At 54.8% G+C, this 7500-nt stretch overlaps 3 non-coding genes across 3 annotated transcripts in view; all 3 read left to right on the forward strand.

The window, feature by feature from the left end:
• The first annotated feature begins 3966 nt into the window (after positions 1-3966).
• LOC126325687 (small subunit ribosomal RNA) lies at positions 3967-5859 on the forward strand. The gene has a single exon (XR_007560284.1). It is a non-coding gene; the product is annotated as a small subunit ribosomal RNA (ribosomal RNA).
• A 362-nt stretch (positions 5860-6221) lies between these two features.
• LOC126325660 (5.8S ribosomal RNA) lies at positions 6222-6376 on the forward strand. Its single transcript, XR_007560257.1, has one exon. It is a non-coding gene; the product is annotated as a 5.8S ribosomal RNA (ribosomal RNA).
• Positions 6377-6564: 188 nt separating this feature from the next.
• LOC126325691 (large subunit ribosomal RNA) overlaps positions 6565-7500 on the forward strand; it is a 4222-nt gene continuing 3286 nt past the window's right edge. Inside the window, exon 1 of the ribosomal RNA XR_007560288.1 lies at positions 6565-7500. This exon is cut by the window's right edge and continues 3286 nt beyond it. This is a non-coding gene — a ribosomal RNA (large subunit ribosomal RNA).

Raw genomic sequence — 7500 nt, forward strand, 5'->3', positions numbered from 1 at the left:
CCCGGGTGCGTACGCCGCACCAAGTGCTCCACCCGCGACCGTACGTGCCCCGCCGAAATCGCAACTCCGGCGGATGAACGGCGGACTTTTCTCGCAGTCGTAAGTTGCAATCCACCCCTATATCTTGCGTCTCATGAAGAGTTATATCAAGTATGCCAAATTCCCGCTGTCCCTATACATGCAGTAAGTTCGTCGTGGGCGCTGGCCGGCAGGCCGCGAGACCTGACGCCCGGCGGCAAAGAGTGCTCCTCTGAGGATATAGATGTTCCGTTCCGCCGCACAATGGTGACGGTGACCGCTGCCTGCGGTGGCAACGCTGGGCACAGTCGATACTCGCCGTGTGGTGGAAGGTAAACATTATGCGGTACATCAGTACTTTCCTAATAGTTCGGTCGTCTCACGGCACTGCTTAGTAAATGATGCAAGGCCACATATAGATGATTTATGCGAATGTCCCTATACGTGCTGTAAGACTGGGCACACAACGTGAATCGCACGTCAGCCAGACACTCGAACATGCACCACTCTCGGCCTGCAACGGAGACACACAATACGTAAACATCTGGAATGCGACAATGTCGAGTGCATCCTCTCTGCGACATTGCACCGTCGACACTATGATAACCAGAGCAGTAGGTCCACCTATAAAAGCACAATACCCCACTCCTCCGACAACTACCATTGCTCAGATAAACCAACACACATCCTACACAGAGGGGCACCAAATATCACCCCCCGCCCTCGTGTTATACCACATGAAAAATTGCAGAAGTGAGAGACACAGACCCGCCAGCCTCTTGCTACAAGCATCGAACCGACGTGACGTATCTGACGGTGACTCAGGCATCCGCGTACTGCCACCACTATCCACCCCCCCCCCCTCTCTCTCTCTTCCCCCTTTCCCACAATACCAAATTTAACCAACTTTATTGCTTAACCTAACTGTGGCTGTACCAGATTATCGCTTAACCTAACTGTGGCTGTACCAGATTATCGCTTAACCTAACTGTGGCTGTACCAGATTATCGCTTAACCTAACTGTGGCTGTACCAGATTATCGCTTAACCTAACTGTGGCTGTACCAGATTATCGCTTAACCTAACTGTGGCTGTACCAGATTATCGCTTAACCTAACTGTGGCTGTACCAGATTATCGCTTAACCTAACTGTGGCTGTACCAGATTATCGCTTAACCTAACTGTGGCTGTACCAGATCATCGCTTAACCTAACTGTGGCTGTACCAGATCATCGCTTAACCTAACTGTGGCTGTACCAGATTATCGCTTAACCTAACTCAATTTGTCCCTTAACCTAACTCAATTTGTCCCTTAACCTAACTCAAGTTGTCCCTTAACCTAACTCAAGTTGTCCCTTAACCTAACTCAAGTTGTCCCTTAACCTAACTCAAGTTGTCCCTTAACCTAACTCAAGTTGTCCCTTAACCTAACTCAAGTTGTCCCTTAACCTAACTCAAGTTGTCCCTTAACCTAACTCAAGTTGTCCCTTAACCTAACTCAAGTTGTCCCTTAACCTAACTCAAGTTGTCCCTTAACCTAACTCAAGTTGTCCCTTAACCTAACTCAAGTTGTCCCTTAACCTAACTCAAGTTGTCCCTTAACCTAACTCAAGTTGTCCCTTAACCTAACTCAAGTTGTCCCTTAACCTAACTCAAGTTGTCCCTTAACCTAACTCAAGTTGTCCCTTAACCTAACTCAAGTTGTCCCTTAACCTAACTCAAGTTGTCCCTTAACCTAACTCAAGTTGTCCCTTAACCTAACTCAAGTTGTCCCTTAACCTAACTCAAGTTGTCCCTTAACCTAACTCAAGTTGTCCCTTAACCTAACCCACGTTGTCCCTTAACCTAACCCACGTTGTCCCTTAACCTAACCCACGTTGTCCCTTAACCTAACCCACGTTGTCCCTTAACCTAACCCACGTTGTCCCTTAACCTAACCCACGTTGTCCCTTAACCTAACCCACGTTGTCCCTTAACCTAACCCACGTTGTCCCTTAACCTAACCCACGTTGTCCCTTAACCTAACCCACGTTGTCCCTTAACCTAACCCACGTTGTCCCTTAACCTAACCCACGTTGTCCCTTAACCTAACCCACGTTGTCCCTTAACCTAACCCACGTTGTCCCTTTGCCTAACATAGTTCACTGCTCGGAATCTCTGGTGTCGTTGTTATCCTCATGTAGATGTCTTGCGAGTGTTGCTTACTTTCCACATATTCCCGCTATCCACTGTCAATTGTACTGCAATAGGACTATATCGGCCCCCCCCCCCCCTCTGTCCCCCTCTTTGTGTCTCTGTCCTCTCAAGCTGGTCGGTCTGGCGTGTGAGTGTTAAATGAGCCTCGCAGCTGTTCAGTTGCATTCAGATGTCGACGCCCTCAGTGTACGTCGTGGTATGGTCTGTGTCCATTGTCCGCTGATGTCGTACGCGTAACCCACACGCTGTACCGATCATCGGTAGTTACGTACAGAGTGAAGTAGTGTGATACGTGTGACTGTACGCTGGCTGTGCCCAACGGTGTCGAATCTCAATTTCCATATGTTGTGCTCGATGCTACTTGTCTCGTCTCCCAATAACAGCTAGGTTGCACTGTGGTACGCCGTAGAGGCGTGTGGGAGGAACGTACGAACGCATTGTATGTCACCCTGGGTCGCTGGGGGTGGTGGTGCGGTGAGTCAGGTCAGGTCAGGTCAGGTCAGGTCAGCGTGAGCCGTCTGATGTAGTGACGCGTGTATTCCGACTTTGTCGTATTGCCTCACACAAAGTGCTACCCTGGTGGACCGCGTTCCATATCTGGGACATGCCGCAGATGCCGGTTGACAGTGGATCGCGGAAGGGACATCGCATACTTGCGCGGGCCACCTTCCACGTGTTCTCTTCTGCACATGTCGCAGTGTGTATGTGGTCTGATGTAGCGTGTCGTGACACATGACATCCTGGCATGCAAGAATTGTTGAATTCGCAAATGTAGGTGGACATCTACGTTTACTGCCCAAGATACGCAAATGAACTGGAAATCCGTTGTTGAGCGGTTGTTCACGCTGGAGGTGAATCTGTGATGGCGACGATCGGTACAGCTATTAACCGGTTGTTTCAGCGGTACCCGCCACATCCACACACGTGACTAGGCCCATGTGGGTATGAAGCGATACGCGGCGGTGGCTTGGTGGGACTGTTCCCGGCCGGTGAAGGGGGGCCGCCCGGCGTGTTGGCCGCGCGCTGCGTGGGCGCACGCGCAACAGCCGGCTGGTGGGGGGCGCCGAGTGGCAGGAGCGCCAGCCGACGGGCCCGGCAGGCGGCGCAGCTACGCTGCGGCGCACCCTGCACGCGGCGCCTGGCGGCCAAAGTTGGTTCAGCCGAGCCCGGTGCGAAGCGCGGTGGACATCTGCAGACACTAGATCGCGTGTTTGAGGACTGTGTGCGTTGAGGATGCGCCGCCGCCTGGCACTCGGCGCCGCGACGCCGTCTGCTGCTCGGTCGCCCCAGCGGTTCTCGCAGGTGGTTTGTATCGCAGTTGTGCGGACGTGTTGGCGCGTGCGCTGTGCTGGGAGAGTTCGCTTCTGCACCCAAGTGGGGCTTTGCCCTTGTGTGGCGCTGGCGTTGGAGCTGCCGGTCACCATAGGTGGCGCGTGTTGTCTCCCGCCGGCAATGCCACGACAGCACGCTCCCGGGCCTCTGTCGGCAGCGGCAAGCTCAGTTGGGAGCAAGGGTGTTCGCACTAAAACCGTCTACTCGCCTAACTCCGGGCGATTGCGCCTCTCTCGAAACCGACCAAGTACCTAGGACGGCGCTGCGCGCCGCCGGGACCTGAGAGGGTTTCGAGGTGTATCGTGCAGGGGAGCTCGGCCTCCTCCTGTTTGCAGAATAATTGAGCGGACGCTTGCGTGTTCGCGCGGGCCCCCGGGACACACTCCCGGGCGGCCGGCTGCTCAGCTCTAGTTGACGCAGCTCCCTGGTTGATCCTGCCAGTAGTCATATGCTTGTCTCAAAGATTAAGCCATGCATGTCTCAGTACAAGCCGCATTAAGGTGAAACCGCGAATGGCTCATTAAATCAGTTATGGTTCCTTAGATCGTACCCACGTTACTTGGATAACTGTGGTAATTCTAGAGCTAATACATGCAAACAGAGTCCCGACCAGAGATGGAAGGGACGCTTTTATTAGATCAAAACCAATCGGATTGGCTTGTCTGGTCCGTTTGCCTTGGTGACTCTGAATAACTTTGGGCTGATCGCACGGTCCTCGTACCGGCGACGCATCTTTCAAATGTCTGCCTTATCAACTGTCGATGGTAGGTTCTGCGCCTACCATGGTTGTAACGGGTAACGGGGAATCAGGGTTCGATTCCGGAGAGGGAGCCTGAGAAACGGCTACCACATCCAAGGAAGGCAGCAGGCGCGCAAATTACCCACTCCCGGCACGGGGAGGTAGTGACGAAAAATAACGATACGGGACTCATCCGAGGCCCCGTAATCGGAATGAGTACACTTTAAATCCTTTAACGAGTATCTATTGGAGGGCAAGTCTGGTGCCAGCAGCCGCGGTAATTCCAGCTCCAATAGCGTATATTAGAGTTGTTGCGGTTAAAAAGCTCGTAGTTGGATTTGTGTCCCACGCTGTTGGTTCACCGCCCGTCGGTGTTTAACTGGCATGTATCGTGGGACGTCTGCCGGTGGGGCGAGCCGAAGGGGTGCTTTCGCGTCCCGAGGCGGACCCCGTTTAAATCCTACCAGGGTGCTCTTTGTTGAGTGTCTCGGTGGGCCGGCACGTTTACTTTGAACAAATTAGAGTGCTTAAAGCAGGCAAGCCCGCCTGAATACTGTGTGCATGGAATAATGGAATAGGACCTCGGTTCTATTTTGTTGGTTTTCGGAACCCGAGGTAATGATTAATAGGGACAGGCGGGGCATTCGTATTGCGACGTTAGAGGTGAAATTCTTGGATCGTCGCAAGACGAACAGAAGCGAAAGCATTTGCCAAGTATGTTTTCATTAATCAAGAACGAAAGTTAGAGGTTCGAAGGCGATCAGATACCGCCCTAGTTCTAACCATAAACGATGCCAGCCAGCGATCCGCCGCAGTTCCTCCGATGACTCGGCGGGCAGCCTCCGGGAAACCAAAGCTTTTGGGTTCCGGGGGAAGTATGGTTGCAAAGCTGAAACTTAAAGGAATTGACGGAAGGGCACCACCAGGAGTGGAGCCTGCGGCTTAATTTGACTCAACACGGGAAACCTCACCAGGCCCGGACACCGGAAGGATTGACAGATTGATAGCTCTTTCTTGATTCGGTGGGTGGTGGTGCATGGCCGTTCTTAGTTGGTGGAGCGATTTGTCTGGTTAATTCCGATAACGAACGAGACTCTAGCCTGCTAACTAGTCGCGTGACATCCTTCGTGCTGTCAGCGATTACTTTTCTTCTTAGAGGGACAGGCGGCTCTAGCCGCACGAGATTGAGCAATAACAGGTCTGTGATGCCCTTAGATGTTCTGGGCCGCACGCGCGCTACACTGAAGGAATCAGCGTGTCTTCCTAGGCCGAAAGGTCGGGGTAACCCGCTGAACCTCCTTCGTGCTAGGGATTGGGGCTTGCAATTGTTCCCCATGAACGAGGAATTCCCAGTAAGCGCGAGTCATAAGCTCGCGTTGATTACGTCCCTGCCCTTTGTACACACCGCCCGTCGCTACTACCGATTGAATGATTTAGTGAGGTCTTCGGACTGGTACGCGGCATCGACTCTGTCGTTGCCGATGCTACCGGAAAGATGACTAAACTTGATCATTTAGAGGAAGTAAAAGTCGTAACAAACACTAGATCGCGTGTTAACCTGCGGAAGGATCATTACCGACTAGACTGCATGTCTTTCGATGTGCGTGTCGTGTCGCGCAACACGCTACCTGTACGGCAGTGGCCGTGCGCCGCGTGCGGAACCACGCGTGCCTCTCAAAACTAGCGGAAGTGTTGTTGTTGTGTGGTACGAGCGCTGAAGCTCTGGAGCGGCTGGCCTGCGGTACCTGGCGCCTGGCGCCGGTTTTGAATGACGTTCGCCCGAGTGCCTGTCCGCTCCGGTGTGGAGCCGTACGACGCCCATCGGCTGTGAGGCCGTTGGACACAAAAAAAATAGTGGAACAGGGGCCGTCAGACGCCTCAGTCCCGCAAATGCTACTGTCTTGAAAGAGACAGTGGGAGACTGAAAAGGAAAAGATCACCCAGGACGGTGGATCACTCGGCTCGTGGGTCGATGAAGAACGCAGCAAATTGCGCGTCGACATGTGAACTGCAGGACACATGAACATCGACGTTTCGAACGCACATTGCGGTCCATGGATTCCGTTCCCGGGCCACGTCTGGCTGAGGGTCGGCTACGTATACTGAAGCGCGCGGCGTTTGTCCCGCTTCGGAGACGTGGGAGTGTCGTGGTCGCCTGTGTGGCCGGCCGCGTCTCCTTAAACGTGCGATGCGCGCCCGTCGCCTGGCGGTTCGCATACCGGTACTTTCTCGGTAGCGTGCACAGCCGGCTGGCGGTGTGGCGTGCGACACCTCGTACAACGACCTCAGAGCAGGCGAGACTACCCGCTGAATTTAAGCATATTACTAAGCGGAGGAAAAGAAACTAACAAGGATTCCCCCAGTAGCGGCGAGCGAACAGGGAAGAGTCCAGCACCGAACCCCGCAGGCTGCCGCCTGTCGTGGCATGTGGTGTTTGGGAGGGTCCACTACCCCGACGCCTCGCGCCGAGCCCAAGTCCAACTTGAATGAGGCCACGGCCCGTAGAGGGTGCCAGGCCCGTAGCGGCCGGTGCGAGCGTCGGCGGGACCTCTCCTTCGAGTCGGGTTGCTTGAGAGTGCAGCTCCAAGTGGGTGGTAAACTCCATCTGAGACTAAATATGACCACGAGACCGATAGCGAACAAGTACCGTGAGGGAAAGTTGAAAAGAACTTTGAAGAGAGAGTTCAAAAGTACGTGAAACCGTTCTGGGGTAAACGTGAGAAGTCCGAAAGGTCGAACGGGTGAGATTCACGCCCATCCGGCCACTGGCCCCCGCCCTCGGCAGATGGGGCCGGCCGCCCGCGCGGAGCAATCCGCGGCGGGGTCGTGTCCGGTTGCCTTTCCACTCGCCGCGGGGTGGGGCCGTTCCGGTGTGCGGTGGGCCGCACTTCTCCCCTAGTAGGACGTCGCGACCCGCTGGGTGCCGGCCTACGGCCCGGGTGCGCAGCCTGTCCTTCCGCGGGCCTCGGTTCGCGTCTGTTGGGCAGAGCCCCGGTGTCCTGGCTGGCTGCTCGGCGGTATATCTGGAGGAGTCGATTCGCCCCTTTGGGCGCTCGGGCTCCCGGCAAGCGCGCGCGGTTCTTCCCGGATGACGGACCTACCTGGCCCGGCCCCGGACCCGCGCCGCTGTTGGCTCGGGATGCTCTCGGGCGGAATAATCGCTCCCGTCAGCGGCGCTTCAGCTTTGGACAATTTCACGACCCGTCTTGAAACACG

Source organism: Schistocerca gregaria, unplaced genomic scaffold (assembly GCF_023897955.1).
Source record: "Schistocerca gregaria isolate iqSchGreg1 unplaced genomic scaffold, iqSchGreg1.2 ptg000932l, whole genome shotgun sequence".
Lineage (NCBI taxonomy): Eukaryota > Metazoa > Arthropoda > Insecta > Orthoptera > Acrididae > Schistocerca > Schistocerca gregaria.